Below are 9,721 nucleotides of genomic sequence, written 5' to 3'. Positions count from 1 at the left end.
GTCCGCTAGCTGCTGTAGCTATTTCTGTTGGCTGATGGTGGGGCTAGATGTTGGCTTTTGGCCGAGACTATGCAATTTACCTTTATGTTATCATTTGTTACTTGGAGGCTATTATTTTCTGAACTATGTTAAGTTGTGGTGTCAACTGTGTCACTTGTCCAATTATCATGTCACTTTTGATTTATAACTATGAGATTATGGCTTATATGAGATCGTCATTTCCAAATTTCTAGCGATTAATGTAAAATTATGGAAAAATTATGTTCTTTTTTAGATACCCGTCGGGTACCCAATGGGTACAGGTACCCGCAGGGTATGGATGTGGGTAAATTTTCATACCCGCGGGTACGGGTATGGGTAGGATTTTCTACCCATGGACTATATGGGTATGGGTATGGTATTGCTCTACCCTGCCCATACCCTGCCCATTGCCATCCTTGCGTGCTATTGAGTTCGGTTCCACCTGCAACGGCGCCGTGCTTCTCAGCTTGGCTCCACCCGGGACGGAGCCATGCTACTGAGCATGACTCCGTCTTGTGCGGAACCGAGCAAAAGGTTATTTTGTGAAATCTTTTCGAAACCAGGTTATTTGGTGAGATCTTTCCAAATTTAGGTTAATTTTGTCAAAATCGACCCTTTTTTCAGCTTGTGGGCAACATTCTTCTCCACTTGATCTAAAAAAACGTTATTCTCCACTTCTAGCAGCTTCGTGTTTTGGGCGTTTTTGGCAACCTAATGTCCGTTATGGTGTCAAACCTACCACTTGGATACACTTTGTTTTGTGGCTATCATTAACTCGGTATAATTGTGGAAGCCTAACTGGAACCAGTAAAAAGTCTCTCCCCTGTTGCCCTGTCACACCCCGCCCCCTTGCCGGTATGATTGCCGACGTGAGGCACGATTGACGCCTGAATTCCGGGAACAGAGAGAGAGAGAGAGCAGAGAGAGGAAGCGAGGAGAGTTGGTTCTGTTCCTTTCTTCAGACTTCTCCGATGTCCCTCCTTGTGCAGCAACACTCGTCTATATACTCCGCTGCATCCATTAGCCTCCCAGCAAAGCTAGCCCAGTGTGTATTTGTTGATCTTGCTTCAAGAAGCATTCTAACCCCTTTTGGTGGATACCAGGATCCCACTGCTTGTACTCAAGATTGCTTGACGCATCAAAGAATGAACATAAAGTCCTGCACTTGCATGGTTGTTGTAATCGCTGATGCCAGGACATGTCATTTTTCTCATTGCTACTGCTTCCAAGAGGCCAACAATGATTAGCTGTGGAAACACCATCTGATTCCAAGTTTGAAATGTGTTCGTTTTTAGAGTAGCAGGCATATCAGGCTTCAAATAGAAATGAAACTGAATTGCACCACTCAAGTATGTAGCTCCATTGTTTATCCTTTCCCATACACCTCCTAATTCTGCTACTAGCCCATGACCTCCAAGCCACGAAATTGAATCCACTAGTAGGTTGTGCTTGTGCATGGAGTAACCACTGGCGTGTCCAGCAATGGTGTAGTTGCACAATTCTTGGATCACTTGAATTGAAAGCACAAGCAGATAAACCGATTTCTGTGCCAATTGAACCAACATTGGATGCATAAGAACATTCTTTATAATTCATGGGTCCCACTGAAAGCATATCTCAGTTGCAAGAATTCTGGACTTGCTATTGTCCCAAACTTTGAAATCAGGCAGCAGATTCATGGAATGAATTCTCATGGTTCCAGCAAAATAGTTGCTATTTTGTACCCAACCTGCGTCCCTTGAACCTTCCAGATCTAAATGCGCACTTAACCTGATGGCTGAAATAGAGCTGCAGACTGCTACTGTACCAAGATCAACATCATGTAACGGCCACTGTTCCTTGCCGCTGAACTGACTCCACCACCAATCCAATGAGTCCCTGCCCTCAGTACAGAGATATTTCATCATAGCCAGAGTACCAGTTGACAGCTTCCAGCCTGCATGCCTAGAACCTCCAGGATCCAAATGCCAACTTAACCTACTAGCTAAGAGGCGCTCCATATGAAAGAAGAAAATAGCTGACAGAGTAAGCACTAGTAGGGATGATGGCTTGTTGGCAAGCAGAATTAAGCTTTGGCATGTGGACATTCGGGCTATCATTTGCTTGATAAAATAACATAGGATGCCTCGAATAGAGCTGCAGACTGTGATTCTACCAAGAACAACATCATGAAACGGCCACTGTTCCATGTACCTAACCAGACTCCACCATATATATACAATAAGTTTGTGCCCTCGGTACAGAGACATTTCATCATAGCCGCAGTTTCAGTTGGCATTACTAAATATGTTCTTCGCCGTGGTAGCCTGGCCAAGGTCATCTGCACACCTTTCAGCTGATTGCATGCAAACGACGGCCATGGCCGTGGCCTGCATATGGGCTTCTTGTGGCTGTCCCAAACATGCATATCTGGAGGCCATGGTTTCCAATGGACATCGTCGCGCTGAAACACTTCCTTGAACCACAGGTCTGCAGAAACGTCCTTGGTGTCGTCACACACCGGAACCTCAACAGACGGCATTGTGGGGCTGGACTGCGTGAAGACGCACAACATGTTGGTTGTCCGAGACACACCCCGAGAAACCATAGAGATTGCCACGCTACCATCATCATCCATCCATTTTGTTGAGCACATGGTGAGTGCTCACTTCTCAGGATCAAGGACAGCTAACGGCTGCAGTTGACGAATAGGTAAGGTCTCCGAAGGATCAATGACGTCCGCAGAGATTAGCCCAGTGGTAAGGGTCATGACAGCATGGTCGAAGCCACCGATGGTTTGGCGAGAACCCAACGCAGGGTTGAACTTGAGGTCGATGCTTGACTGCAGCTGCTTGTCCAGCGAGAGCTCAGCTGGTATGAGGGCCGTTGCTTCTGTGTTACCGAAGGATGGAACCACGACTGCAGAATGGTTGCTGCTGTCTTTGACGGCCAAGCTTGATGTCAAACACCTTGCGGGCATGGCAGAAACGAAGATGGCATCCGCATGTGGAACACCAGCACCCACGACCTGATGCATGGAGATAAGCAAGGGAGGCGAATGCTTGATCCCTGGCTGCTTGGGTACTTGATCCGTCGCGGACAACGACATGGTGGTGGTGGCAAACAGAGACGTGATGTCCTGCTTCTGGACTCCCAATCGCCGAGCAGAAGAAGCAAGCAACCTGTGCGACTCATCCATCGTTGCTTCCGCCTCACCCATTGCCTCCACAACCTTCACTGAAAACCAAATCTAATCGAAAAAAATTGGGGAATTTTCTGGGTGGGATTTTGGGGAGGAAAATTTGTGGAAGGAATCTTGCTCTGATACCAAATTGTCACACCCCACCTCCTTGCCAGTATGATTGCCGACGTGAGGCATGATCGATGCCTGAATTCCGGGAACAGAGAGAGAGAGAGAGAGGAAGCGAGGAGAGTTGGTTCTGTTCCTTTCTTCAGACTTCTCCGATGTCCCTCCCTATGCAGCAACACTCGTCTATATACTCCGATGAATCCATTAGCCTCCCAGCAAAGCTAGCCCATGGCCCAAGGCGGCAAGGCCCATATCGTCTACATGTACGGTCGTGACATGCCCTGTGCTCAGCCGAGTGTCGAGTGAGCAAGAGTGGACTCTTACTGTACCAGTTTACTTGCCACACGGCTTGTCAGAGGATATGCAGTGTGACCTTCCACTGATAACTACTTCACCCTGCAAGTCCAGTTCTGTTGTATGATGTGGTGAAAAGGTAGCTATCACATTATTCCATACGTAAAACAGAGCTACCAGTGGGACGCAGGTCTCATTTACAAACTCTAGCTCCTTTACATTGCTCTAAAAAAGCAAATTCTTAAACTCAAGAGTTCTTGGATATGTTTGCTTGGATAATGTTAACTCACTACGATTGTGGGAATGGCGGCTTCTGGAACAATGACTTTTTGCTGCTCTGCAACTTCTCAATAACCTTCATGTGCAACATCTCTTTGTGTGAGAGGCAGCACGTTCTACTGGGGTCCTCCACTCAATCTGAAATGTCATATTTAATCCTTTAATATACTTTTGATATTTGTGATTTCCTTTGGGATAGGTTTTCTGCAACCATCTTGTCGCTGTGCAAAACCCTTGACAGAATAGAATGCGTTACCAGGTCAAAAGGGTATCATCAGCATATTGGAGGACGGGACAAAGAAGGTCGTCAACAAGAGGGTGAAGAAGGAGTCCGTCTCGAGATGCCTGAAGAAGCATCTGTTGAAGAACATCCGCAACGATGTTAAAAAGGAAGGGGGACAGTGGATCTCCCTGCCGCAGGCCCCTGCGGCACTGAATCCCGGGATGCCGTTGAGCAGAATAGCAGTCTGACTAGTGTGGTTGATCATTTTAATCCAATCGCGCCGGAGAGGAGGGAACCCTTTTGCCTCAAGAATCCTGTCAAGAGCGTCCCAACTGATGGAGTCAAAAGCCTTGCGGAAGTCAAGCTTGAACATAGCCGCGGGGGCGTTGCGCCTGTGGCAAGCCTAGACGATGTCAGCAGTGTAGACAAAATTCTCAGCAATGGAACGACCGGAGATAAACCCAGTTTGGTCAGGGTGGACCAGGTAAGGGATGAGGTCCCGAAGATGAAGGGTGAGACATTTGGTATGGGCTTTCAAGTAGCAATTTTGGAGAGAGATGGGCCGGAAGTTATCAGGTGTATTTGCTCCCTCTTTCTTTGGGAGCAGGACGATGTACGATTTATTGATGGGTCGGAGATCAGATTTGAGGGAGTGGAACTCAGCAAGGGACGCATGAAGGCTGTGCTTAACCAGGTCCCAGTTGTGTTTGAAGAAGGACGGGCCAAAGCCGTCCGGGCCAGGGCTAGAGTTGTCCTTCATAGAGAAAAGGGCGGTTTTTATTTCTTCAAGGGTGAAAGGGCGGACAAGCGAAGCGGCCTGGGTGAGATTGAGGGAGGTGGAAGCGACCAGGGTGGCGAGATCGAGGATGGCAGAAGCAGGAAGAGGGGTGCCAAGGAGGCCTTTGAAAAAGGTGTGCAAGATGGAGGCCTTGGCATGGTGGGAGAAAACTGGGTTGCCACTCTCATCATTCAAGTTTTTAATCTGGTTCTTCTGGAGGCGCCCCGAGGCGCAAAGATGAAAGTAACGAGAGTTTTCATCCCCGAGGGTGCAGTGCTTAATTTTGGCACGTTGCCTCCAATAGGTCGCACGGTCAGAGTTTTTGTTGCTTAGATTGATCCTGACAAGAGAGCGAAGGCTTTGCTCAAGGTGGGATAGGGGGCGAGTTTCCTCTAACCTATCAAGGAAGGAGATTACTGCCCTGCAATTGAGCAGGTAGACCGTGGGGAGCTTGCGAGCGCGTGCCCAAGCACGAGCAGCAGATCTGACTCGTTTGAGCCTAAGGCAGAGGCTTTTCATAGGGGAGAGGTGGGAGTGGGAGGGGCCGACACTGTTCCAATTACCTGCCATCTGAGATCCTTGTGTCTGTGCTGAATAGCTGCTAGATACAATCCACTGTAATGTGATTGACCTAATTAAATCATAAACTTCCCCGCCATCGTAATACTTTGCAATACTAGCACATACTTTTTTCTTACATTTTTATTAGGCATTGCCTCATTGGGCACAACTTAGGTAGCTCATTGGATGCAACTGCACAAGAACTAGCATTTTTTAAAAACTTTGCATGTATGCCATATTGCGTGGCATTGAAAGTTACATCAAATCTTACAAATTGCCTCTCTATCTTACAAACAGCAACAGTAAGCTTGAGCCACAGAACCTAATAGAAATAATTAATACTAGGAAGAAGCAAGCTCCTTTTATCAGTTCGTACAGAGCGGTTTAACAAAACACATGCTAAGTTGGCACTTGTATTCCAGGATTTAGACAATCACTGAAGGGAAACTCTACTCCATGACTGCATTCAACCTGTCTTCATGTCAAGGTTGAGCCACCTGGTGCTGTGCGCTGCCTTCGACATCTTCAAGTTTCCCCGCCTCTTGTGATACTGGATCCAGGTACCAATCGGCTATATGCACATATAAAAGTAAACACAGTTAGGCATGCTACCAATATATCTTACATTCCATAGTCTTTTATCAGTATTATACAAAATGCACTTGAGAAAAAACCTGATAAGCTTATCATGTCTGCTTATCTTCTAGGATGTACAGCAAGTTGTGCTCAAATTAATATGTTTACGTAAATAAAGTCTTCCTTACATTTTGCTAGTGCATTCGCTGCAATAACTTGAAGTAGCCTTGGCATTGGGGGTATGTCGACTTCAACAAAACCTTCAAGGTATTGAACAACTTGACCCATTGTGGGTCGATCAGACTCAACATCTTGAATACACCAACATGCAACCTTGAAAGCTCTTTCCACCTGCTCCAAATTGACATCACCATGTAGTTTGTCGTCCACCAAACTCCCCACACCCCCCTCCAGTAGTTTATTTGCGACTTTCACAGGGAAATAGTCGTAATCATCAGCAGTTGTACATTGTCTACCCGAGTTCCTCTTTCCTGATAAAATCTCCAACAGAACCATGCCATAGCTGTAGACATCAACTTTTGCTGTAATAACAGTTCCACTGAGCCATTCGGGTGCAAGGTATCCTATTGTTCCTCTCATTGTAGTGAGAGCTTGACTAAAATCCCTTCCAAGAAACTTTGCCAGTCCAAAATCTGCGATTTTTGGAACGAATGATGCATCAAGGAGTATGTTCTCTGGCTTAATATCACAATGTATAATGCAATCCCGGCAATTGTCATGCAAATAGACCAGTCCTCTAGCTACCCCGAGAGCAATCTGATACCTGATGCTCCATTTCAAGCCTGTAGCGTTGCTTTGAAATAAATGAGCTTCAAGAGAACGATTCTGCATATATTCGTAGACAATCAACCTCCTGTCTCCCTCAGTACAGAAACCAATTAGTTTAACTAAATTGATATGCTTAATGGTTCCAATTGATCTCACTTCAGCTCTGAATTGCTTCTCGCCTTGCCGAGCACCATCAAGCCTTTTAACTGCTATGTCAGAATTCAGAAACCCCTTGAATACAGAACCAAAACCACCTGTCCCTAGCTTCTGAGAGAAGTTATTTGTCGCACGTTGCAAATCAGCGTACCTAAACATGATAATGCCACCACCACCTTGAAGATTTTTCATCCTGTGAGAACACAACCTCCTACTCATCAGTAGCAAGAGGAGTGACAAAAGACCAAATAAAGCAAAACTTGCACCGATGACAATCCCAATGATTCTTCGCCGTCTGTTGCTTTTCAGCCTTTGCACCTCTTTGTCAGCAAGGCGAAGATAAAGAGGAGCTTGGTTATTATTGCCATTACCACATTGTTGTTGTTTCACATTAGTTAATTTACCATCCCAAACAAAGCATCCTCTGTTACCATAGGAATATGCAGTGCAATTGCAGTTGCCCAGACAAACTTTTGCACATCCAGCTGCACTCGTAGCATCTTGTATCTTGTGGCCATTGTCGGGCAAAGAGACACATGGCATAGGGAAGAACTGGTCTTGCATGCTTGTGGTGTTGCTGTTGATACCGCAATCTAATGGAGTATTCCTGATGCAGCCACCTGTCCGATCTTCTAGCTCCCAGTCATCAGGCGATCTTATGGAGAAGCCCTCCATACAACTGCAGTGAGGAAGCTTGTTCTGTCCACACGTTGTGAAAGGTCCGCAAACACCATATACATTACATTGCTCATCGGGGTTGCTGAAGGCTGTTACTCACTCCTGTGCACGCTCGACCCACAACAGTATCTTAACTTGACCGGAGACATTCAGGGAAAAGCGCATAATCGTCGCTTCATCTAGCAAGGTATAAGTGAAGTACACCTCCTTTTCATTGTTGATGAAGGTAAAATCAATCAACTGGCGACCTGACATCTCCGGTATAGAACCAAAGAAGTGGCCGTTCCATTCTCCGCTGGACCAGTATGGTATGGACGAGTTGTGCGCCGCAAGGCCGAACCGGGCAGAGCCATTCTTCTCGTGCAATTCGTAAGTGTACATGCCGGGAGCAGGGTCCATCGAGTTCTTCCTGGAAACAAGATGGCGGTTCAGGCCGGTGACCTTGTCCCGCCCAAGCTTTGCGCCGGCTAGATGGGTGTCGGTTGGGTAATCAAAGCTCTGCCACAAGATCCGGGAAGAGTTGGAGGTGCTCTGCAGGACAAGGTTACCGGTTTTCAGTAGCATGGCCCTGGTGCTGTTTGCTGTGGTGTTAGCTTGGGTGGACCAGATGATGGACTTGGTGGTTTGGTCTATGATGACTAGGTTTCCATCGTCGGAGATTGCGAGCTCCGGCGAGGTGGGGCCGACGACAGGCTTATCTCCGTTGGCAACCCATGCTGGAGTGAACTTTGGGACGGTGTTGAACCATATGCCTAGGTACCAGCTGGAAGCATCGCGTGAGGAGGACTTACTGAACGGTTGGAAGAAGCCAAGCGCGAACTTGCCGTTGCTGGAGATAAGGGTGTCCTTGCCGGAGAGTCCCAGCCCAGCTGTGATGGTGCCTTTCGCCTCCGCGCGTACATGCAGGGAAAAGAGGAGGCCGAAGAAGATGATCTTCATGTTCGACATGGCGAACTACCGGAGTTTCTGCTTGCTTCAGCTTTGGAGATGGGGAGTTGCAGCTGCTTTAACTTTGGACTTGAAGAGGGTGGATTGCTGCTTCGGGCGTGAGGATACGAGGAGTGGACAGCTACTATATGTGACAGAGAAAGAGGAAGCATCATGAGGAAGGCAGCTACTGGGTTTGAGGTTTGGCATTAAAATGCTGCAGCTGCAGCTGCATCACAGGACAGTGGAGTGATACGTACGCAGTCGTTGGGGCACAGTGACTGGCTGCCGTTGAATGCCGAATAAGACTGAGGCGTACAGGCGACACCTCAATTGTCTATGTGACTGTGGAATATACCGAAAAGTGCTTTTAGCACACGAGCTCCAGTGCTCTCGCTCACTTAAAAAAATTGTAAAATGTTTTTACAAGTTATAAAAAATTATAAAAATAATTCTGTAGATTACCAATGATACATACCACAATCATGGAAAATCCCAATCCAAAATTCTTTTTATTTTGACCTGGACAAAAATGACAAATTCTGATATGTTTTGGAGATTTGAAAATGACTACTCAGATCTACAATTTTGTCATTATTGTGTAGCTCAGAATATTAAGTATTTGAAATTGATTTTTTCCCTGTTTGTGGGATACATCATTGACTATGTATGGATTTGTTTCCAGAATTTTTTACAACTCAAAACTATTATTTTTAATTTTTTTTTAAAAACGAGATCACTGGTGCCCATGTGCACCAAATCTCTGTCTATAATATACTTCTTCTTAAAGGATATACATCGTACTGCCGTGTTCTTTGGGCCAGGAATGGACCTGCTCAACGGCCGATTGCTTTCACCCTGTTGTGAACCCATCACTCTATTAATCACACCTACCTAAATATAGTATCTTTAGGCTAAAGCCTTGATCGCTTACTGGTTAAATTAGTCTTGCACAGGTGACGTCCATTGCAGCAACGGGCACAGTCGCCTGTTATGTGGTGAGTCTTAATGGCAGTCGCCTGTGCATTATTAGAAACTTGTAGGTAAGAAGATTCTCGGTTATCCGATGACGACTTCAGATTAAGGCCTGCAATTTAGCTAGGTTTGTCTGCGAGCATGTTAGACCACGACAGGCAAAGTAGTAGACCAT

The 9,721-nt window shown here is 46.3% G+C and overlaps 1 pseudogene; it reads right to left on the bottom strand.

Annotated features, from left to right (window-relative positions):
- Positions 1-5,705: 5,705 nt before the first annotated feature.
- LOC124676086 lies at positions 5,706-8,834 on the bottom strand (annotated as a pseudogene).
- Between the last annotated feature and the right edge of the window lie 887 nt (positions 8,835-9,721).

The sequence above is a fragment of the Lolium rigidum genome, chromosome 7 (genome assembly GCF_022539505.1).
Source record: "Lolium rigidum isolate FL_2022 chromosome 7, APGP_CSIRO_Lrig_0.1, whole genome shotgun sequence".
NCBI classification, from domain to species: Eukaryota; Viridiplantae; Streptophyta; class Magnoliopsida; order Poales; family Poaceae; genus Lolium; species Lolium rigidum.
This window is presented reverse-complemented; position numbering and strand designations above follow the sequence as displayed.